The sequence below is a fragment of the Hippopotamus amphibius genome, chromosome 14 (assembly GCF_030028045.1).
Source record: "Hippopotamus amphibius kiboko isolate mHipAmp2 chromosome 14, mHipAmp2.hap2, whole genome shotgun sequence".
Classification (NCBI taxonomy): Eukaryota; Metazoa; Chordata; class Mammalia; order Artiodactyla; family Hippopotamidae; genus Hippopotamus; species Hippopotamus amphibius.
This window is the reverse complement of record NC_080199.1, coordinates 76,233,608-76,257,366: the sequence shown is the minus strand read 5'-3', so window position 1 is coordinate 76,257,366 and position 23,759 is coordinate 76,233,608. Positions and strand designations below refer to the sequence as shown.

The window sequence follows — 23,759 nt, the reverse complement described above, 5'->3', positions numbered from 1 at the left end:
GACATGATCCAACTTCCCTGTTGACAGAATTGCTCTGGCCTCCAAGTGGGGAGCAGGTTATTGGGAGCCAAGGGTAGAGGCAGCAGACCAGGTGGGGGCCGGCAGAGTCAAGGTGAGAGCAGAGGCCAGGTGGGGGGCCGGCAGAGTCAAGGTGAGAGTGGAGGGTTGAGTATACTGCTTTGAAGTTCAGGGCAGTGATCTGGTCCGGCGATGTGAACTTGGGAGTTGTCAGGACTGGATGAGATCTGAGAGGAGGGGCTGGGATGGAGGAGAGAAAAGGTCCGGGGACTGAGCTGTGGGCCCTTCTGTGTTGTGTTAACCCCAGTGTGCTCAGCTGCTTCTTCAGGGCGAGCGGCTGGTGGGAGGAAATATTTATCAGGGAGTAGCTCAGAAGGACCTAGAAAGAAAGAAGAAGTTGTTTTTCTTTTTTGCTGCCTACACCAGAGTGATTCTAGATTGCTCTGGGCTTTGCTTGATCTCCGTAGGATAAGCTTTCCTGTTTTAGTGAAGTTTATGATGTCAGCAACCTCTGCAAAATGCTTTATTTAACCAATCTCCATAATATAATATCTCATTCTGAAAGTTGGCCTTTTAAAAAAGCAAGTAATTAATGTGCATTTAAATCTTATTTACTTTTCAGGAGGTATTCCAGAATACAGGGAATATTTTTGTGGCTTTTTGCAGAGTGAATCCCAGTAGTTTTCCTCATGGAATTACATAGGATTTTTACTTCACAGTGTTTTCTCAATTTCTCCATAGCTATGAGGACATTGTTACCAGTTATCTGCTGAAGGGTAGTTTTTTAGAGGATAAATGTCATTCGATGTGTGTGTGCGTGTGTTTTAAGCATAGACACATTATTTTCAGAGTGTTTCTGTAACATGTTGTACAACGCGTGTCAGTATTTTCAGTGCTTTCCTTCAGTTTAGTCTTTTCACAAATGCTTAAAGAAGGAAACATTTTGCATTTGGAGAACTGGTCCTTAGGTTTCTATAGGGGATGTTGTGATTTTAATGGAGTCCCTGCCCTGTAATCTTGGTTCAGCGAATGAATGAATGAACAAAGTTAGGTGAGTGTGTAGGGGGGGTAGGGTGGTTGTGCTGACATGAAAATGGAAATGTATCAACACAGAATACCATCTTAGCTTGTGTTCGGAAGGATCACTTCTCTTGTGAAATTACTGAGGCGATGGGTATGGTTCGGAGCATCCCAGCGGGAGCACAGGCCTCCCTGGGCAAGTTGCGTTTGTGCACTTGCTGAGTGTTATGTTTGAGGGTGAGGAAGGTGAGAGCTTGTAAGTTCTGCCTCCCAGGGATGCTGAAGGGTAAACCACAAAGGGCCCAGATACTTCCCAGGTATAATAATGCCACCTTTATTTTTCGAGACCATTTATTAGGCCATCTGAAATTTGCTTTTGGTTTTCATTTTACATTATTTTTTGCCATTAATCTTGCAGTTTATTTAAGTCAATTTCACATCTTTTTATAGGTGATAATATTGTTTTTATATCCCTGCTATATTTGTCTAGTTAGCATTTATTTCACATGAAGTTCTCTTGCAGATTTATTTCCCCTGAGACATTTACCAGTAGAATCCATGCTCCACAAAAGCAAGGAATTAGTTCTTTTACTGCATTTTCTCCCCAGTCCCTAGGTACTAGTGTGTCGTAGGTGTTCAATATGTAATTCTTTCATAAGTAAATACTGTAGATACTGTTTTGTATGCTTTCCTGTGTAATCTCACGTCCTAAGACTTTTATCATGTAATTTAAGTCTTCTAAAATGCAGCATAGGTGGTTGCATAACAATTTACCTTACAGATCTAGCATAATTTGCTTTAAATTCTTTTGTTTGGCATATTTAGTTTCTTCTGTGTTTTGTTATTATAAATAACACGAAGGGGAACATCTTTATGTATAAATCATCAAGATGTATGTTTTTGTATTTATTGCTTTAGGATATATTACTAAGAAATTATGAGTTGACACTATTTAAATAACTTAAGGCTCTTAGCATATCCCGACAGCACAAGTGTAACCGTGTATAGCCCCGCTGACGTGGTGGGAGAGCCCTCTTTTTCCTGGAGTTTGGCGTTCGTGTCCCTTGGCCTTGTCTGCTGCGTCTGTTCCATTCCCTCAGTTACATCAGTGCTGATGGTTCCTTCCTCCCGGCTCAGCGCTGTGTTTGCTGGGGATCTGGAGGTTCCCGCCCCTCAGCTCCTCCCCCTCCAGACGTGTAACCATTATCTTTCCATCACATCTGCTCCCTCCTGCCCTGTTGCCTTTTGAGACAGGTGTCGGTGGAAGGTGTGGGAGTAATTCTCAGTCCTTCCCTTTCCCTGTTTATTCAGTGGTGATGAGTTACTTTTCAGGCCACTGAAATTTTGCCTTCCTTTCTGGGCGGTAATCATTCCCCCCGGGTTTCTGTCTCCTCTTGTGGGCTGTGTTCTTCCTTCTCCCAGTGGGCGCTGAGGCATCCAGCGCGCATCCTCCAGGCGCGGCTCCAGCAGGGTGTGACCCGGGGCTCCGGAGAGTTGAATGTAGACGCCTCGTAAAATGCGACAGCCACGTGTGTCCGTCTTGTTTGAACACACAGGTCCCCTGCGGGGGGACGTTTATGGACCCATCTGTTGCAGTGGTTGCAACTATACTTTATCCTCAGGGAGAAAGATAATTGATGGTGCTTGTTGAATTGTGCGTGAAATCTTTGTCAGGTTTAGTATTACGTAGAAAGCTTTGAAATAGATTTTGATTCTGGAATATGTAAAAATTGTCATGGTGATTGAAAAAAACAACCCTCTGTTATGCAGCATTTACATCTGCTATTTCCATCTGATAATGTGCAGATTTCCTAAGTATTTTTGTGCGTTTATGTAATACTTTTTTGGTCCAAAGTTAAGATTCACCATATTTAATGAAACGAAACAGTAATCCTGTTTTGGTTATGATCTGTTTGGTGTCTGACAGCGTGTTGACTGCTGCCTGTGGTATTTTAGGAGATTGTTATAATATTTAGTGTGAGTTTGAGGAGGAAGGATGGTGTGTCATGGAGGGGGTCAGAGTGACTGCCCCTGGTACCTGAGTTACCTCTGTCCTTCTCTTGAAGGAGTTGTGGACATGCAGACCTCCAGGTGTAAGCTGAAGATAAAAACGGAAGGCAGTATCCCTCATCTGGGCAGTTGTGGAAGCTCCGCGGGTCCCTGGAGGGGCCGACTGTGGTTGATGTGGATGGAGGTGGGTTGGGAAGTCAGGGCTGAGAACCACGTAGGGGCCGGAAGTTAAAGCTGTGGGTCCTGCGTGAACAGAAGCCAGGTGCGTGTGGGAATCGAGGCGGGTCATGGCGAGGAAATGGACACCACGGAGACACCCAGTGGGTCAGGTTCCCAGGTGCTCAGGAGCCAACACGCAGTCAGAAAGCAGGGGCCGTTTATGGGTTTGGGACAGCCGCAAAGACTGAAACCAGTCATTGCTAAGGAAACCGCTGATGTTTATAGACGATGGCCTGGGACAGACCTGTGGGATTGTCTAACCTAGTTGCAGCTAGGAAGGTGGGGCCAAAGCCAAGAGTCATGCCACAGCTGGGATGCTGACGTTAGACCTTGTCTCCCTGTGACTCTGACCAGTGGCATCCTGACAGCAATGTAGTGTATCCTTGTGATGTGTGGTGTTCTTCTAGACGGTACGAAACGGAAGATTCCAGTTTTACCTGCCAGGCTTTCTCATTGAGTTGAGAAGACCGAGCCTGTGCGTTGAAGGTGACCCTCAGTGGAAAGGAGAGGTGTCGGGTGTCACCTGGGTCCTGTGCACCCTGCGTTCTGTTGGAGGGCGTGATCTGGCTGGAAACGGGTGAGTCTTAGAAGAGGCTGAGTTTGAAATACAAGGTGGGACCTATAGTGAGGAGGATGCAGGTGAGGGCCTCTCCCACCTTCACAAGCTATTTTACTTTTGGAACCTGTTTCCTCATTTGTAAGGTAGTTAATGTCTACCTTGCTTGTTTGTGTCACGGTTGTTGTAGAGATTAAATGAGATGATGTATGTGAAAGCCCTTTGTCAACGGCACCATGGAGTCAAATGTGAGATGATATTAATAATTTGCAATTTGCAGCGGGAGCCTGTTGGATCACAGTTCTGCTTTAATTCACGCGTCGTATGTAAATGAGATTGTATTCTTGCAATCAGAGGTGTTTAATGAAGGTCGTGATTAGATGTTGAGGGAAAGAGTCCAAGAGACTGTTTTTAAGTAAGGTTAGTGTATGTCTGAGATTTTACTCATAGACGTATGAATACATAATTACTATTGAAAATTTATGTGTCATGTATCTGAAGTGTTTTACGTTTTGGTTAATAAAAAGAGGAAATATATTGGAAGAGTAAGTTACTGAGCTGTGAAAAAAAAAACAGGAGTCCATTTAGTAGCAAAATTACACGATGCTTCTCATTCCTCATTCTGGAACAGACTATTTTTAGCCTCTCTTTGAATCAGTGATGAATTCCAGTTACAGGATTCAGTAATTAAAGCCGAGAAAAATATAACATCGTTTAGGCAAGAAAATCGTTTTACTTGAGTTGGCTCTGTTTCAGGGTTTAGGTGGTTGTCCTCAGGCCCCCACCCCAGAGTCGTTGGTTTGTCACCCCTGTGAGGTCACAAGCAACAGGAAGAGTGCCAGGACCTCGGCCAAGGGCACAGCGTCCCCCTTTCAAGATGGGAAGTTTAAAAACTCTGGGATGCCTTAACGGGTGAGCTTGCTGTAACTGTGTCATCTGCAGGATTCTGGAGCAAGTGTTCAGGGATCCCTGGGCCTCCCCCTGTTCTCCTGTCCTCCAGCCCTCCCCGGTGGTCAGTGCTGTCCCTCTGTCTCCTGCGTCTGTCCTGCTGCTCCTTTGTTCTTTCCGCTCCCGGCTGCCTGTGAGTATTGTGGAAGCTCACGGCGAGCTGCTGCCAGTTGGTCCCACTCCACATTTGTGTCTAAAGGCTGTGGGTTGTTCCGTAATGTTGCTAAACAGCTTTCAGAAAACTTGCTCCCAGTCAGCAGTCTCTCCGCAAGCTGGAAGCCTTATTTTATTCCTGTGCGAGTTATTATTTTCTCTTTTTATGCCCATCCCGCAAAAGCTCATTAACTGTTTGGTTGCATTGAAGCGGGTGTTCTGTTGACCCAGATTCTCCTGCTCTCCCCCTTGGGTGGAGCCCAGCCCTTGAAATGGTGACCATGGGGCCAACACCAGGTAAGGGGACACCTGGTTGAAGTAGGTAACGAGGATGCGTTATGATTTTTTAACCGAGGCATTTGAAAAAGTCCACAAATGTTTTTTGAGTGTTGCTTGTGTCTGAACACTGAGCTGGGTACTAGAAATTTAAAAAAAAAAAAAAGAAAATGAAAAAGATCTTTGACAGAGAAGCATGCAGTTTTAGGACTCAGGTGGCTGCCCAGGGCCAGGCCTCTCTGCCATGAGTGTGTGTGTGTGTGTGTGTGTGTGTGTGTGTGTGTGTGTGTGTGTGTGTGTGTATTAAAGCTTAACAGTCGTAGGTAGGCAGAAGCAACACATAACTAAAAAATGCACTTTTCCTTTGAAAGCTGATTGCTTACTGTGAATTTCCACACTGTTTAAGCCTCTGAGTGCTTTGATCTCTCAGCAGCTTGGTACTTTGTGTTCATAGTGAATAACCAGGCAAACCCAAGACCAGAACTGAATCTGGGCTTCTTCAGTCATCTTGGTTTTAGGCTCATTTATTGATTCACTCTTTGTTTTGTTCTGGACCCAACACTGTTCAGGAGGTTTCGGAGCTCCTTTCCATGTGAAGCCCTGGGGGTATGAGGACATAGGTGACCCTCTCCCGACCCCGGGGGCTGTCACAGTGCCCGGGGAACAGGCAGGACCGACGCTGGGTCAGGGATGGGTGCTCTCGGTGGCTTCTTACCACTTGCGAGGCCAGACTTGGTCACTCCTTTGATTCTTGCTCTCATTTTTGCATTTTGGGGATTTATGTTTAAATAACTTGCCGTAGAGGGTGTAAGTGGGAGGCCAGTTTGAGCTGGCTTCTGGCTCGAGAGCCCACTGCACCATGACATCCTGTGTTGTCCAGCTGGTTTGGTGGGCGCAGAGGAGAGGGCGGACTCTGCCCGCAGCTGAGCAAGGCTTTGCAGTGGAAGTGACCGCTCGCTGGTCAGAAGGCGGGTGGAGGCATAGAGGCAGAGGGCATGTGTGGGGAGATGCAGGTGCGGGGAGGTGCAGGTGCGGGGAGATGCAGGTGTGGGGAGATGCAGGTGCGGGGAGATGCAGGTGCGGGGAGGTGCAGGTGCAAGGAGGTGCAGGTGCGGGGAGATGCAGGTGCAAGGAGGTGCAGGTGCGGAGGGTGTGTGTCTGAGGGCAGCTTGGGGAGGAGTGGCGGGAGGGAAGCCTGCGGACCCTGCCCAGGAGCTGGCTGTGGCCGCCCCGTGGGGCAGGGCGGCGGCGTCAGGGACCCCAGGGTAAAGCCGATGGAACAGGCAGACTGGCCGTGTTCATGGGAGGGTGTGCTGCTTCCCTTGGTGCCTCTGGTGTACCTGTGTCTGTGAAGGGCAGGCTGGAGCGCCTGGGAAAGGCTGGGAAGGCTGGGACGCCTCGCCTGCCTTCCGATCCTTGGAAGCGTGCAGAGTTGAAGGCTTTGGTAGATTCTCTTCGGTTTCAGAGGGCAGAACAGAGAGCACTGGTTTGACGTGACAAAGACGCAGGCTTTGACTGAATGCAGAGCCGGTGTTCACAAGGAGAGGTTACAAACTCCTCTGCCCGAACAGCATCTGTGGAGAAGCATTCAGGGATGGGGCAGAGGGGAGCCTGCACGGAATGGCCGGTGGGTCTCTGCGCCCTTCCAGCTCTGGCCTGTGCACTTCCTGTAGCTTCCCAGGCCCGGGCAGGCAGGACAGACTCTGTATTTTATGAGCAGGCTCTGGACCTGGGAACTTTTTGACCCCCTCACGATGTCTTCATATTGAGGTGGTGACATAGCACTCGCGTTTATATGAAGCTCGCATCCTCTGCATCTCAGAGGACAGGAATCAGTCTCTCGGGGTCACTGTGATCTGCCCGCACATTTTAGGTCTTGTCTTGTTTATGGCAGCCGGCGCTGGTCCACTCCTCCCTTGACACTGTGCTCGGAGCTCTGCTGCCACAAAGCACGTCCAGACCTCGGTGCTGTCTTTCCGTGTGTAGCCTCCCTTCTGCCTGATTCGCGGGCGTGTTGCTCGCGTATCGTAGGAAGGTACTAAGTGGTTTGCGTGGATCACGAGGGGTAGATGTGGCCCAGCTCTGGGCTGTTCGCGTCTCTGGCCGGGGACTGTTAGCCCAGGGCTGCGGGCCAGCCGTGCCTCTGCGTAGCCGTAGTGTGTCAGGAATTGGTGGTGGTGTCTTCCTGTCTTACTGGGTAGTTACTGTTCATCAAGTGAAGGGGAAGAAACTACAGTTTTATGACCCTAGTATTCAGGTCTGTGATACATACTTTTTAAATGAAGAAATTACTGAAAACTGGGAGAATTTTTCTTCATCTGCACTCAGAATAATTAATGTGGGTTTATTCATTGGTAAGTGAAAGTGTCTTTAGCTGGGAGTGGGCTACACGGAGGTGTTGAGTCAGTGTCAGCTGCTGTTGTTTCTGTGTTATGAGCAGCATATCCCTCCTGTTGCTTGCTGAGTATGTGCACGTGGGCGCGCGCGTACACACACACACACACACACACGCACGCACACACACACACACACGCACACACACGCGCACACACACACACACACACACACACACACACACACGCGCGTTCCTCACCAGGTGAAGCTCTCTGGGCACCAGGACCACGTCCTATTCTTCATCCGTTCTACGTAAGAGCTCATGTACACGTCGAGGTGAACCGTGGGGCCGGCTGAGTGTGTTCCTCGTGGCCCGGATCTCAGAGATGTAGGGCGATTCTGGCCGTGGGAATTGAAGCTCAGATAACCAACCTGAGAGGCCACGCAGGGCAGCACAGAGGTTGCTGTTATGTCGTGTTGTTGGACACGCGTCTAGCTGAAGCGTTAGACGTGCTGATGAGCTGTTTCTCTGAGGATAATAGAGTCTGCGTGTTCCAGAGTGTAACAGTCTCGTAAGTAGAGCTCGCTGTGTGCGTGGTGAAGAACGTTGATGACACGACCTCCTGGATGGAGCGGAACTTAGAAGCTGAGTCTGGTGAAGAAGGTGGCCCTGGAACGCAGCGCAGAAACCGCCATCACGGACCACGTGTGCGTGTCGTGTGTACGCAGCTTCTCATTTCTGGAAAACTGGAATTCGGAAGCTTAGGCGAGATGGCAAGGACCAAAATAGAAAACAAATCCTAATACAATCAGATTAGGATAATATTGGCAGATTACCAGTGAGTTACTTAGACATAACCTGTTCTCAGGTTAAGTGCTTTCACGTCAGAGTTCTTTCTTGCATGTTGACTCTGGATGGTGTAGGTAACCAAGAGGAAGGGGCATATTCCTAGGGAAAATTTTATTATCATTGACCTTTTAAAATGCTCTCTAGAACAAAATTAGGTATTTCATGAGTGATTTCAGCCATTTCTCTCACCAGAGTACAGAAGAATGTAGACCGAATGTCAGCGGAACTGCTTAGGAGCTGAGAGGTCTGTGATGTACGTGGAGTTACCTGACCTCCTGGCAAAGCTGCTGCTCCTCTCCCCTCCCCACTTTCTTTTCTTTTCTTTTTTCTTTTTAGAAAAAGATGTATTTTATTAGACAGCTATTTATCCTGGCTTCATTGAGTGTCTTTAACCTATGATTATTTCCTAAATTATGGTTTCAAAAATATAGTTTTTCCTTTGTTTGCCCTTTTTCTCTCTCTTTTGTTTTCTTCCGAGAATAAGGAATTCATAGAATAGGGGATTTTAACTGAGTAGTAGTATTTTAAGGATTAGGCTGAGATCTGGAGACAGCGTGAGTACACGCTGATGCCACCATGTTGAAGGCATTGATCGAGACCTTAACGGCGAGGACAGGCACCTCTCGATGGGATTTTAAAGGGAGGAGTCCTTGAGATCACCCAGTTTGTTCCTCTGTCCGTGGACGTGTTCGTCCATCTATTCAACAGATGTTGGCGTGGCCACGTGCCTTTCTCTTGGTGTCCTTTTCTGGTTCCTTTTTACAGGTCTGGTGACAACCCCTCAGCTCAGAATCTTGAGCCGGCTGCATTAAGCTGCACGGTTCAATCCCGTAGCCACTGGCCACATAATGCTATTCAAATCCACATTAATTTAAAGGAAATGAAGTGAAAAACTCAGTTCCTCAGTCACACTTGCCACAGGTCAAGGGCTCCCTGTGGCTGGGGCTGCCCCTGGGCCGGCGTCCGTGTGTGGAACACGTGCATCCCTGCAGGGGGCGGGGCAGGGCTGCCTCTGCTCCTGGCTCCGCCCCCTGAGATACCTCAGCGCCCATCCGCTCTAGCACCCGGCGCCTTCCTCTCTCAGGTTCATTCCCATTAAAAAATTCTCCCCTGTCTTATTGTAGGTCTTGGTCATCTGTTATGTGAATTAAGGCTGCAGTCTTACCAGGGCTGTGAAGCCTTCCCACACCCTCCTACCCCCAGCCACCCCATGGCTGCCACCCCCTCCCCTGTGCTCTCAAGACCACACACACACCGTTGTCACATTGAATGCTAATTGCTTTAAAAAATTTTTTTTCATGTTTATTGGAGTATAATTGCTTTACAATGCTGTGTTAGTTTCTGCTGTAGAACAAAGTGAATCAGCTGTATGTATACACGTATCCCCATGTCCCCTCCCTCTTGAGCCTCCCCTCCCACCCTTCCTGTCCCACCCCTTTGGTCCTCATGAAGCATCGAGCTCATCTCCCTGTGGCTAATTGCTTGTTGATACGACTTTTCTTCTGGGGGACCAAGAGGTTTTTGGGGGCGCATGGTTGGGCTTTGAGTTTCCAGGGTAGGGGCACACGGAGCCTGACGCGTCACCACAGCAGGTGTGTTTATTGAACAGGTAGAGGGAGGAATGGGCGGGTGAAGGGGGCCACACAGGTTGCACCGTGAAGGCTGGAGCCAATGTGGATGCACGGAAACCAGAAGAGAAGAGGCATTCTTGGCGGGGGAAGCATCATAGACGCCAGCCTGTTGGCAGGAAGTTGAGGGCGGCTGTGCTCCCAGGTGTAGCCACAGAGCGGCAGGTTCAGCACCATGGCCAGGGCTTAACCGGGGACCTGAGCTGTTTGAATTACGACGCTGGGTATAGATGTGTTTCCCTGTGCCTATGCAACACCTTAGCAGAGCTGCTGCGTTTCACAGTTAATATCCTTAACCTGTAACTTCCAAGGAGGTCAAGACACACTTTCCCCTGTAAAGTGAGACAACACGTTCACAAAGTCTAGTTAATTCTTCAAGACCTTCATGGTTCCTGACTTAGGTCAGATGTGTTAGCAGCTCAGTGGGAAAGAAAAATGCGTGTGTACACGTCCAGAAGAGGCCGTGTGGTACAGTAATTAAGGTCAGTGACAGTGGGCAGACAGCCCTGTCCTGACTCCGCCTCTTCCAGGCTGTGTCGTCCTGGGCAAGTCACCTTCCGGTCCTCAGTTTCCTCATTTTTTAATGGTGATGTTACCTGTGTTGACTGCAGAAAATCACACAACCTAAACGCTTCGAATGACCTTTTATTTGGGTATTTTCTGAGGACTGTGGCCCGGGAGACAGCCTCTCAGATACTCCCAGGAAGTGTTCCAGAGAGGTGAGGGAGGAGCCGGGATAGGAGTGTTTGCTGGGGTAAACAAACAAACAGACAAAACCAAAGCGTGTAGTCGAACACTGAAAGATTACGACTAATCACAAAACCCAAACATCTCAAGGGAATGGTTTTAGTGCTATTCTATGTATGGGAAGATGCAAGAGTCTGGGCTCTTTGAAATTATTCCTTAGATCTGCATCTTAACTACCTAGGGCCAGTATCCTTTCTTTCTCCATCTCCCGTCGGGGGCACCGTCGGGGCAGCTGCAGTGGCTGCTGGCTTGACGGTGGACATTTTTCTGTCCTACCTTGTGAAGACTGAGTTAAATGTAGGTGACGCGTTAGCACTCTGCTTGGTCCTCAGTAAGCAAGTTGATGACTAGTAACAAACTTCCAGGTCCATAGCCAGGTGATGACTAGTAACAGACTTCCAGGTCCATAGCCAGGTGATGACTAGTAACAAACTTCCAGGTCCATAGCCAAGTGATGACTAGTAACAAACGTCCAGGTCACACACATGGGAAAATTCACAGCTGTGTTTCCCAGAGGAAGAGTTAACACAATTGTGAGCGTGAAGGGTCATCCAGGGCACACGTATTTGGACACTTTGTCCGTACGCACAGTTAGCAGAGACAGCCTCATCCAAAGTGAAGTGTATAGTACTGGTTCCTTTCAAAATCATGCAGATAAGGTGATCCGGTTCAGGTGAAGTTCGGCCTGGATGATCCAAAACGAGGGATACTTTTCTGTATTTGGAAATAGGATGGTCGCTTATACCAGTGACCTTTAGGAGACAGTCACTTTTTAATTTTGCTGTACAGCTGCTCCTAAGGAAGGGAGAGAAAATCTTGTACTGCTTTTAATTTTAAGTGAGCAAACTAGGAGGACGTATGTAAATGAGAGTATCATTGAATGATCTGTTTTTTTTCACATTTTCAAATGATGACCGTCTTAACCATGGATATTCTCATTATCCACGGGCCTACACAGGATTCATGCACAGCCAGACAGTCCTTTCTAGACTTGAAGTTGCTTTCCTGCCCCACGGAGATCTCACCCTCTCCTTTCCTGGGCCTGCATGGCCTTTTCCCTAGCCTCACACCTCCCCACCCTTCCTTGACCTCCTGAGAAGCTTCTGCTATACCCCAGCCCACTTCTGGGGTGCCCTGCTCTTTCCTGCATCTGCCGTGTTGTATTACACGTATCTGCATCAGCCGCCCTCACGAGACTCCGAGTTCTTTCATGAGCAGGCATTTTCACGGTCATTTTTGTGGCTACAGTGTTTAAAGAGGGGCTGACTTATGCAAGATGCCTGGAAACGTTTTGCTGAATGAACGAATGCTTGTTCACGACATGTTTCTTAAATGTGTTCTGCTACGTGAACGGTAACTCTGTTTGGGTAGGAAACTTTATTTTTGCTGCCGCATAGCTTCAGCACATTGGTCAAGAGTGTTTATCTCCAGATGACTCTGTAGGCTTGCTGTGACTGTCAGTTATCCTGGAAACACTTTCTAGGGTCAGTTCAGCAGGTATTATTAAGTCTTTGTGACTGTTTTATACCCATATGTACTATTAAAATGTTCGTGAAGTGATCATCGAGATTTTTATTGACTTAAAATAGAGTTCTTATGTGCATGCTTTGTATTCAGTTAATTACGGGCGTTCACAAACCTCTGGTGTGTGTGAGCAGTTCCGTTGAATAGACCTGTGATGTACTGGGCTTCTTGTTTTTCTTGCTTTAGGCTGTTATTTACTAGATTCCTTGAAGTTAATTTCAGGGCTTATTTCAGGATAGGGAGTGGGTATTATACCAGAATTCACTTTCCTTCTTAGCTCACTGCTTAAACTAATTAAAAAAGAACAAGTTCTGGGACTAGAGCTCCCTCGATGAAGTTATCGAAATGTGAAATTTGAATTTAAGACTTTGTTGGAGACTTGAATGCATTTTGCTTGCTGGTATTTAATTTTTTTTTCCTTCTTTTTAGTTTTAATTTTGATTGCTGTTGCTACTGATATCTGAGCCAAAGTGGTGATGCTACCTGAGAGACATTTCTGCAACCCCTAAGTCAACAGACGGTAAGACTGTGTGCCTTTTACCCTTAAAGTCATTTAATTTCTTTAACATTATAGTTTAGAATTTTAATTTGAAATAAAATAGGATAAAATATGTTAGCGTTTCAAAATATTAAAATATTAATATATTTTAATATATAAATACTAACAGCAGATAATATTTTAGAGCTTTTGGTCCTAATCAACAGTGAGAATTTGAAGGAGAAAAACTATAATTTGATATATTCATTTCCTATTAATTTTCATGTGAACAAGTATGGCTATGCAACTTTTGACTCATTAAGCTGGGGTCTCATTTCCCCCCTATATATTTTGCCCATTTACTTTCTATTTCCTGGGGTTTAACCAGTTCTGTTTTCTGGATCTCATTAATAATGCGTGGGTACGAGAAGCCAAGACGATAAACCTCCTTGGGTGTCGCTATACTCACTCTGAACCGAAGTGGTGATTCCAGCAGTGGCTCACATGAGGTTTTGAATTATTTATGGGTTTAAGTGATCTGTATTTCTGTATCTCTAAGGATGGCGGACCAGGAAGGCCGGTCCTCCTTGGAACCTCACTTTTCTTCTGTGCAAAGTGTTGCCGTCTGTCTTGCCTGCTTTACAGAGTGAAAATCACTTGATGTTGATGGAATTGTCCTTTCGGGGGGAAGGGTAGAGGGAGAATAAGAAGTCTTGGTTCTGAGACGGTACTGAGAGAGAATGTATTGCTCTTGACATCCTTGTGGGGTGAGGATGCCAGAAGCCTTGACCTCTGATCCTGCCTCACCTTGACCTTGGCCATAGCGTTACAGTAACTTCCTATCAAAAGCTTGAATTTGATTCCCATACTTTCACGTTACAGGTAACTTTCCACGGATATGATTTGTCTGTATTCTTTGACCACAATGGAATTAAGCTAGAAATCAGTATCAGATGTCTGGGAAATCACCAAATATTTTGAAATTAAAAATCACATTGTAAAGATCCCACGGGGCAAAGAGGAAATCACAAGGGAAATTAGAAAATATTTTGAATTGAATGAAAAGGAAAATACAACATATCAAAACTTACGGGATGTTCCTAAAGCAGTACTTGTACTTCAAAGGGAGATTGATAGTGTTAAAGGCTTATATTATGAAACAGAAGTTTTGAAACAATAATATAAACTTTTACTTTAAGAAATTAAAAGGCAGGGAACTATATTCAATATTCTGTAATAAACCATAATAAAAAAGAATATATATGTATAACTGAATCACTTTGCTGTATAGCAGAAATTAACAATATTTTAAATCAACTATACTTCAATAAAATAAATTAAAAAAAAGAAAATTAGAAAGCAAAGAGTAAATGAAACCCAGATCAAGCAGAGGAAGAAACTAATAAAGATAAGTGCAGAAGTAAATGAAATAAAAAACAGGAAAAAAAAAAGGAAAAAAAATCAGTGAAACTAAAAGCTGTTTCTTTGATGGGATCAATGAAAGTGGTAAACCTGTAGTTATACTAACCAGGAAAAAGAGAGAGAAGACAGAAATGTCTAATATCAGAAAAGAGAGACCATCAATATAGATCCTACAGATATTAAAAGGAAGATAAGGAAATATTATGAGCCACTTACTACATTTGATAACGTAGATAAATGGACAGATTCCATCAAAGATAGAAGCTACCAAACCTCACTCAAGAAGAAATGGATAAGGGGCTTCCTAGGTGGCGCAGTGGTTAAGAATCCGCCTGCCAATGGGGGGACACAGGTTCGATCCCTAGTCCAGGAAGATCCCATGTGCCGTGGAGCAACACATGTGCCCATGTGCCACAACTATTGAGCCTGAGCTTTAGAGCCCGTGAGCCACAACTACTGAGCCCATGTGCTGCAACTGCTGAAGCCCACATGCCTAGAGCCTAGAGCCTGTGCTCCACAACAAGAGAAGCCACGGCAATGAGGAGCCTGTGCACCACAGCGAAGAGTAGCCCCCACTCACCGCAACTAAAGAAAGCCTGCACACAGCAAAAAAAGACCCAACACAACCAAGAAAATAAATTAATTAATTAAAAAAAAAGAAGAAAAGAAGAAATGGATAACTTGTACAGCTCTTTATTAAAGAAGTTGAATTTGTAGTTAAAAACTGTCCCCAAAAGAAAGCTCTAAACCCACATGGTCTCATTGGCGAAGTCTACAAAAACCTGTTAAGAAAGAAATAATACCAATTATATGCAAACTCTTCAGAAAATAGAAGGAAGGGAATACTATTTTATGAGGTCAGTATTACTGTGATACAAAACAGATGTTTCTCAACAAAATATTAGCAAATTGAGTAGTTCATATAAAAAGGATACTGTATCATGCCAAAGGGTCATTTATTCCAAATATATAGGATTGGTTTATCATCTGCAAATCAATAACTATAATTCACAGTATCAACAAACTAAACAACAGAATTTTTTAAACCTCTACGATCATCTTAATAGATGTAGAAAAAGCATTTAACAATATTCATCATCCAGTCATGATGAAAAACAAACAAAAAAAATAGAAGGAAACTCTCAGAAAAGCTGTAGTAGAAGGGAGCTTCCTCAATATGATGAAAGGTATTTGTGAAGAACCTACAGCTAATATTACGATTACTGGTGAAAGACTGAATGCTTCTGCCTAACCTGAGGAGCAAGGCAAGGATGGTCACTCAGCGTTCCTCTTGAGAATTGTCCCAGTGAGTGCAGTAAAGCGAGAAAAAGCAATAAAAGGCACATGGATAGGGAAAGAAGCGAAAGCAGATTCAGAATCCCCCTCGCAGGGGGCCTGAGAAATGCCAGCCTCTGTGATATAGCGGGGAGGACAGGAGGAGCTGGGAGTAGCTGTTGAATGCCAGCACGTAACATCTACTACATTTTGGTTTCTGTGGTCATGATCAGAAAATCATAAAAGCAAGGCAACATTTATATCACTTGTGGGTTTAAATGACTGTTTTCTTTAAAGTTAAAAACCAGCATAATCTATTGGGAGAGTCTTATTTCAGCATTTTCTTCTTTCTGTTAATATAACTGGAAAGCTGTGTGTAGTGCTGGTTTAAACTTCATTAAATAGCTTTTGTTTTCTAATTGAAAGAAAAAGGCTATCCGAAACAATGTTAAGATGTCCTCTTAAATTCTATGAGGGCAAACAACATTATTTGTTAAATCTGTTATAACTCTCATCTAGCTTTTTTTATTATTATTATTGGCTGTGTTGAGTCTTTTTTGCTGTGTGCGGGCTTTCTTTAGTTGCGGTGAGTGGGGGCTACTCTTCGTTGTGGTGCGTGGGCTCCTCATTGCCGTGGCTTCTCTTGTGGAGCATGGGCTCTAGACGCGTGGGCTTCAGTAGTTGCAGCACATGGGCTCAATAGTTGTGGCTCACTGACTCTAAAGCACAGGCTCAGTAGTTGTGGCGCACAGGCTTAGTTGCTCCGTAGCATGTGGGATCTTCCTGGAGCAGGGATTGAACCCGTGTCCCCTGCATTGGCAGGCGGATTCTCAACCACTGCGCCACCTAGAAAGCCCTCTCACTTAGCTTTGGAGGAGTTAACAGTTGTTTTGTATGCTTGCTCTCATGTCTTAGACTATACTGACATGTTTTGTGTAATAATATGACACATATTGTGTGTATTAATTTCCGCTATGTGATTTCCAAATACTTGCTTATTTTTATGGTGGTTGGCAGTGCAGAATCGAGGAAATGTTGAGTCTTCGTCCCAATTGCCTGGGAGAGTTATATGGCAACACACTGTCGCTGGGTGGTTTTACTGGAATCATTTAGAATACTTACAAATATTAAACAAATTTAGTAATTGTGTGCATTTCTGTACACGTTCCTGGCCCTGTCACTTGGTGCTGAGTAGCTGGTGTGGCCTGGGGGTAGTCAGGGGAGTGTAATTTTAGAAGTTATGGAAAATCATAGGTTCAGATGCTAAAAACATACAGGCTTAAGCTGTTGAGCAAAATCCACTTAAATCCTTGATCCTCATTTCCCTCATCTGTAAAAGGAGGATGATAATCTTGATAAGCTGCTAAAAACATTAAAAACATTTCTCAGAGCATCTGGGAGACTGTGGACCCTTGGATGGTGCATGCTGACAGAGGCTCTTAGTTGCAGAAACATCACACGACTTTGGCCCCCGCCAGAAATGCGTTTTAAGTTCTTAGACTTACTAGTCTTGTCACTTTGGATAAGTTACTTTTTGAGCCCTGAGTTCTTTTTTTTTTTTTTAATTTTATTTATTTATTTATTATTTTTGGGGGGGTACACCAAGTTCAATCATCTGTTTTTATACACATATCCCCGTATTCCCTACCTCCCTCGACTCCCCCCCCACCCTCTCTCGAGTCCCCCCCACCCTCTCCGTCCCAGTCCTCTAAGGCATCTTCCATCCTCGAGTTGGACTCCCTTTGTTATACAACAACTTCCCACTGGCTATCTATTTTACAGTTGGTAGTATATATATGTCTGTGCTACTCTCTCGCTTCGTCTCAGCTTCCCCTTCACCCCCTGCCCCCCCAAACCTCGAGTTCTCCAGTCCATTCTCTGCATCTGCGTCCTTGTTCTTGTCACTGAGTTCATCAGTACCATTTTTAGATTCCGTATATGTGAGTTAGCATACAATATTTGTCTTTCTCTTTCTGACTTACTTCACTCTGTATGACAGACTCTAGGTCTATCCACCTCATGACATATAGCTCCATCTCATTCCTTTTTATAGCTGAGTAATATTCCATTGTATATATATGCCACATCTTCTTTATCTGAGCCCTGAGTTCTTTATCTGTTAAGTGGGGGCAGTGCCAGCCCATTAAGGTTGTAGTGGGGTGTAAATGACATAACGTATATAATAAAACACGTATGTAAAATGTCCCCATTTATCATCTTTAACCGGTTTACCATCGTTAGCTTTGTAATTCTGTTCCTTTAGTTGATTTTCTGTAAAGTTGCCTAGACACCGCGAATGATCGTGATTCACATGTTGGACCACGTTCAGAAGAATGCAGCTGATCAGATGCCAGGCTTGATGTTTTGAGACCAAGCGTTGCAAATTTTAGATATTTTACTAGTATTTCTCTTCCTGTTTTCACAGTGCAAACAATTGGGAATAGGTTACTAAAATAACCATTCAGTTTATCTTAACTTTCTTTCATGAGCACAGCTTCTAGTTGTCGGAAACATTGTCGTCAAGATGCTTTTGGTTTCTGAAAACACAGAGACTCAAGATGCGTAGCATGTCTGTTAGGGAGCAGTTTGTTCTACAGCTTTACTGCTATCTTGACCTTATTTTAGAATGTCGTTCATACAAATCGCCAACACTTGGCTATTTTTGACCAAAGAAAATGGTAATTTCATATGGTTCAGGTTGATATTTCAGACTGTGCTGGTGGTGTTTTCTTTACATACTTGGCAAATGATCTGATTTTGTATCTTATAACCTGTTGTTTCTTCTAGGAACTTAAATTTATTTTTAATGCATTTTGGATTTTCTTTTGTTAATTTGTTTGGTGAATGTCATTCTCAAATAACTGATGCGAAAGAGTAGGGTAGAGAAAAATAAGTGCTACATCTTTCTTAAAAAAAGATGCTGACTCATCTCTGAGAAGACTTTCAATTTATGGTTGAATAATTAGAAACAAAAACGAGAGCCTTTGGAGGATTAAACCTTGAGGTCAGAGGTCATACAGGTAGCGTCTGAGTCCCTGAAAATTCTTCAAGATCAGTGTTTTTCAGAAAGCCCCATCTCCCTTGCAAGTGCTGAATCACTTTTGATGGTTTTAGCTTCTGAGGGTTTCTTCATGTGTTTCACGTTATGAAAATAATGCAGTGTTTAGTCAGTTTGATGCTGTGTTTGTAAAGCGTCCATAGGTCACGTGTTTACTGTACTTTGAATAAGAAGCTAATGATTTCAGTTTTATTTAAAGGACATTCATGTGTCAGATGCTCCGTGTGGGTCGTGAATAATGGTGAGGATGTTGCAGCGGGCTGCTTGTGAGCCTTTCCTACTCACCTCCCAATTGTGGCGGTTGGTGGTACACCATGCTTCCGCTTCCTGTCCAGTTGAGGGGAAAAGGGAGGCACGGAGTTCGTTTCTTTAACGTGTCGCGCATTGATTCCTTCCCAGGAGGAGGAGCTGGGGCTGGGGACCCACTTCACGGTGTTCGTGGCCTTGGTGTACTGTCTCATCGCAGCCCTGGGAGGGGAGCAGGCAGGCGGCGCTGCGTCCGTCCTGTGCGTCAGAGCTGGGGTGTCGCGGGGCTGAGATCCTGAAGAGCTTGGATTCTGCTCGCCCGTTCCAGCGTGCTCAGCTGCTGTGCCAGGCCAGGCCCCGTCCGTGGCCACGCCATCTGCAGTGCCCACTCCCTGATTCTGGGGGCGGGGGGCACACATCCCCTTCAGAGCAGGGAACTCTGTAGGAGGAAGACGTTTCCTAGGAACGGAGCTAGCGTGTCTGCTCGCCGTATTCATGGAGCCCTTAACTGTGGCCTGTTGCGGGTGCTCTCCTGGAGCTGCGCCCGACAAGGCGCTGCATTTACCTTTCCTCTCTGTTTTTCTGCCGTGGCCCTTTGTCCCACGTCTGTGGCTCACAGTGATTCTTTCTACCAGACCGTCATGTCAGAAACTAAACATGAGATAAATTCCCAGGCGTCCCCCAGCTTGTATTCTGCTCTTGTCTCTTACCCACCCCCACGGGTCCAGTTTTAAACAGCTTTATTGAGGTGTAATTAACCAACAGTGAACGACGCGTGTCTGAAACACACGGTCTGGTGAGTTCTCACCTGTGCATACGGCGTGAGCTCCGGCGCTGTCACCCACGGAAGGTTCCTGCAGCCTCCGTCTTCCCTCCCCGCCTCTCCCCCGCCTCCAGACAGCCACAGATCTGCTCTCTGTCACGAGATTGGTTTATGTTTCCAGCACGTTGCTGTAAAGGAAAAGCTCTCTTCTGTGTGTCTCCTGCTTCTGCACTCTGACACCAGACGTGTAGTGTCCACACGGCAAGAAGTTTGGGGGTTGTTTCTACTTTGGGGGGTGGTTTTGGCTCTTGCAGATCAAGCTGTATGAACATTCATGCACAGGTCTCTGTGTGGGCATATGCGTTCATGTCTTCTATGTAAATTCCCAGGAGTGGAATGGTTCCTAGGGTCATTATGGTAAGTGGGCATTTAACTTTTTAAGAAACTGCCAAACTGTTTTCCAGAGTGATTGTGTTGTTTACCATTCCCTTCAGCAGAGAGTTCTGGTTTCTCTGCATTCTTACCAGCACTCGATGTGGTCAGTCGTCTTACCTTCACCTGTCCTAATAGGTGTGCAGGGCTGTATCCTCGCGGTTTTAATTTCATCTCCTTCATGATTAGGGACGAATGGTGTGGAACATCCTTGAGGTACTTATTTGCCATGTCTCTGCCTTCTTCTGTGAAGTGTCTGTTCAGATCTTTTGCTCATATTTTTAATTGGATAGTTTTATTATTGCCTTTTGAGAGGTCTTTGTATATTTTGCATGTAAGACCTTTATTCGATAAGTGATTTGCCCTTTCATCCATTTTATTAGCAATTTTCCCCCTTTTACTTCAGAATGGAGCTTTTGGGAGTCATGTGGGATTATTTTATGGTCTCGATCTCCCAGATTCCATTTATCTTAAACGTTTATTTGATTTAAGCAGCTGGTTTTGTCTGGCTGGTCAAAACATGGAAGGAACACAGTTTCTGAGGTTCTTAGATTAGATTAGTAACATGAATCAGAATAAATTTTTGTGTGCCACAAAGAAATATAAAACAGGTGTAGGCTCAAGTTTAAAACATATACGACAGTCCCAAATGTACTGAGTGTCTGATTATGTGTACACCAAGACTATAAAAGGACTTGGAATATATTTTTAAAATGTTTTACATCTAAGAGGAATTTTGTAACTTGTTGATGAAAAATTAATCACTAGTCAATCTAAGAAAGAGAGAAAATTTTACTCAAGACAACCTGAAGATTATAACCCGAGAGACAGTCTTTCGGAAAGATCTGAGGACTGACTGTTCTGCCCATTGGAGGTCAAGGCTCAGTTATGGAAGTTTTTGAGACAATGAGTCATACGTCAAAGTAACATATTGACAGTTTGCGTAGCCCAGCAAGGCAAGTAGTGGGTTACAGGATTGAGAAAGGAACGTTGTTCCTAAGGAATTACCTAGTTAGCACCAGGAGAAAATTGCTGTTTGGGGGCGAGCAGGTGTCCCTGTGTCTTCAGGGGGTGCAGTTTACACTGTCTGAAGCACAGGCACAGGGCACAGTGAAGGGGAGGGTAGAGGCGCAAGTGACAGAGGAAATTTTATCTTTAAACGTTTTCTTGATCTGCCTTAAAAATAGTTTCATTTCATCAATTTAAAAAGATTCAAGCTAAAGAAGGACATAACAACAGAGCTTAAGAATCAGTTTACGTATAGATACCCAGAAATAACTGGTGGAAGCTTCTAGCGGAGAAGCTTCTGGAGCCCCTTGGCCGGCCCCGTGGTGCTCAGGAGAGGAGGAGGGGAGAGACCCCGGATCGTTCTCTGTGTATGTTCACCACCTGCTTCTCCGTATCCCACTCGCGGTAGCTTATTTTCATCACACTTCCTGGCTTTGCGGTTTCTTCCTACAGCAGACAAACAGTAAGACAGGAGCCGGTGGTGAACACCTGGTGCAGAGGAATCTCAGCCTTTGCAGCTGAACCAGATGTTAGCATCCACCCGAAGTGTCCAGGTGCCATTTGGTAGCCCATAAAAGACAAATGACCATTTCCCATATGTCACTGTTATTCCAGAGACACAGCTCTGCTTTTTTTCCCCTGGGATATGTTTTATTTAGCTGTTGAGGGGATTGAGCAAAGTCTAGAAGATTTTTTTAAAACAGTGGAATGCTGCTTCCAAGCCTTGGATATGAGCTGCCTTCCTCCACCCCCTGGTGTTTGCTGAGTGGCGTCCGTGGGCCAGGCGTGGTGCTGCGGTGTGACCCCTCACCCCTGCCGCCCGCACCCCCAGTGGAGTCTTTCCAGTTGCGTTTTAATTTCCCAGGTATGAGAAATACCTTAAACTCGTGCCCGTCACCGTGGCTTGTAACTTTATTTACACGCCTGCCCCTCTCACTGAACCATTAATTCCTCGAGGAGAGGGGTTTTGTCTTATTTTTCATGTTTATTCTTTGTATTTCCACTGGCTAAAGTGTAATAAAAATGCACAAGGTGTTTGGAGCGCAGGCGAATCCAATATGGGTATTTCTGGAAGCCAGATGAATATTCTAACTGGAAGGAAAGAAAGCATGTCAGAGCTCGAGGGCCCTGTGAGAGCAAATCTGCTTTTCAAAAGAGGAAACTGAAGCCCACCTTGGTTAAGAAACCTGCGCAGGGTCCCATGGTGTTAGTGGCAGAACTGGGCGTGGGGCGCAGGTCCTCGAGTTCCTAGCCCAGTGTTCCTCTGCGCCTTTCTGTCTCTCAGCATGCAGAAGCCTGCAGACGATGTTCTAGGAGCGAAGCCTAAACATTTACCCCAGTGAAACACGACTGCTATATCCTACGCAGTCTTTCCCCCACCTCACCCCCACTTCAACACAACTTCGTCTGTAGCTTAAGTAAAAGAGGAGAGGCAGTGTCGCTCTAGAAAATCACAGGACGGCTGGGTGTTGAGGAAGCCCAGGCTCTTCCTCTGGCTGTGGGAACGTGCTGGCATTGGTGGTACCTTCTGGGGAATGTCAGCAGACATGCGGGGTCCCGTAAAGCCAAGGGGAGCAGACACAGCCTTGCCCTTCACAGTGAAGGGGGCACAGCGGGAAGTACAGTGGAGTCAGGGGACCGGCTCTGTGTGGGCTCGGGGACAGGGCCCCTTCTGGGATCATGTTTATTCTGAGGACAGAACTCCTACACACACGTGAACGTGATTAAAAGTCCAGACGTGCAGTAGGCACACGTGTAGTCTGCTGTGCGCAGGAGAGCCTGTGCCGGCTGGCTTTCTCTGCCACGCGCTGCGCTGTGATTGCCAGGCACGCGGCAGTCAGAGCAGAGGTCACCAGCACATCAGGAGCCGCAGAGAAGGGATCGTTGACGCCGCCAGGTTCTGCGAGCCACGCGTGTTCTCCAGACTCGGGAAGTCTTCATGGCTGCAGGGTGGAGACGAGTCCATCGGTTTTATCAGTTTTGTTCACTCAACCAGGGCTGTCAGTAATATAGTTTTAAAATATATAGTAAGGACTTAGTGCAGTTTAAGTTACTCTGCATCCAATCAACCCTTTCTACAATCACCGTATAAACTGGGACTGATCACAGTCATGAGTTTCAATTGAATGTATAACCCATTGTGAATTCTGTGCCTGAGAACTCTTGTCTACACTGGGACAGTAGTGGTATTCTTCTCCGTCCAAAATAGTTGGCTCACTTGAGGGTCTGCGCACCCAAATTCTTAAAGTACACTCTGTTTCCTCATTAAGAATGTCCGTTTACTTTCTTTTCTCTGTGAATGTCGTTACCAAAGTCTTAACGTAAGAAGAACCTGGTGCGTTCGTCTTGTTCCTACTGTGGTGGCAGAGAGTTTGTCTTCCACTTAGGATATAAAAAGTTGCAAGAGAACATTGCTTCTTCCATGAATAAGAAAGAGAAGAAGCTGGGTGATCTACAAAGTAATAACTTTCCTTGAATTTTCAAGAGCTACAACCCCTTCTTCAGAGAGACAGGACACCAAGCTGTTCTCCGTGGAGCTGGGTAAATGGATTCTCAAGGGTTGAGTTAACACATCAGTTTAGAACAGCGGGGAGCCCGGAGGTAGGGGGAGTCCACACGCATCCTGAGAAAGAGTGGAGGCAGGTGTGGGGAGTGGACAGAGCGCCCCGTGGGCTGCAGGTGTGCAGGAGGAAATCGGCTGCCATGGGGGCAGGCACCATGTAGCATCTGCTTCCCCAGACCCTTCTCTCCTGTGACACAAAAGTTGCTGGGAGGGCAGCAGGCCCTCCAGACG

General features: G+C 45.7%; 1 protein-coding gene across 2 annotated transcripts in view; it reads left to right on the top strand.

Annotated features, from left to right (window-relative positions):
- The window catches only part of WASF3 (WASP family member 3), a 96,437-nt gene that overhangs the window by 24,553 nt on the left and 48,125 nt on the right, over nt 1–23,759 (top strand). For both annotated transcript variants that reach the window (XM_057707939.1, XM_057707940.1), the window contains exon 2: nt 12,713–12,803. The gene's annotated coding sequence lies outside the window, so the exon portion shown is untranslated. The remainder of the gene's footprint in view (nt 1–12,712; nt 12,804–23,759) is intronic.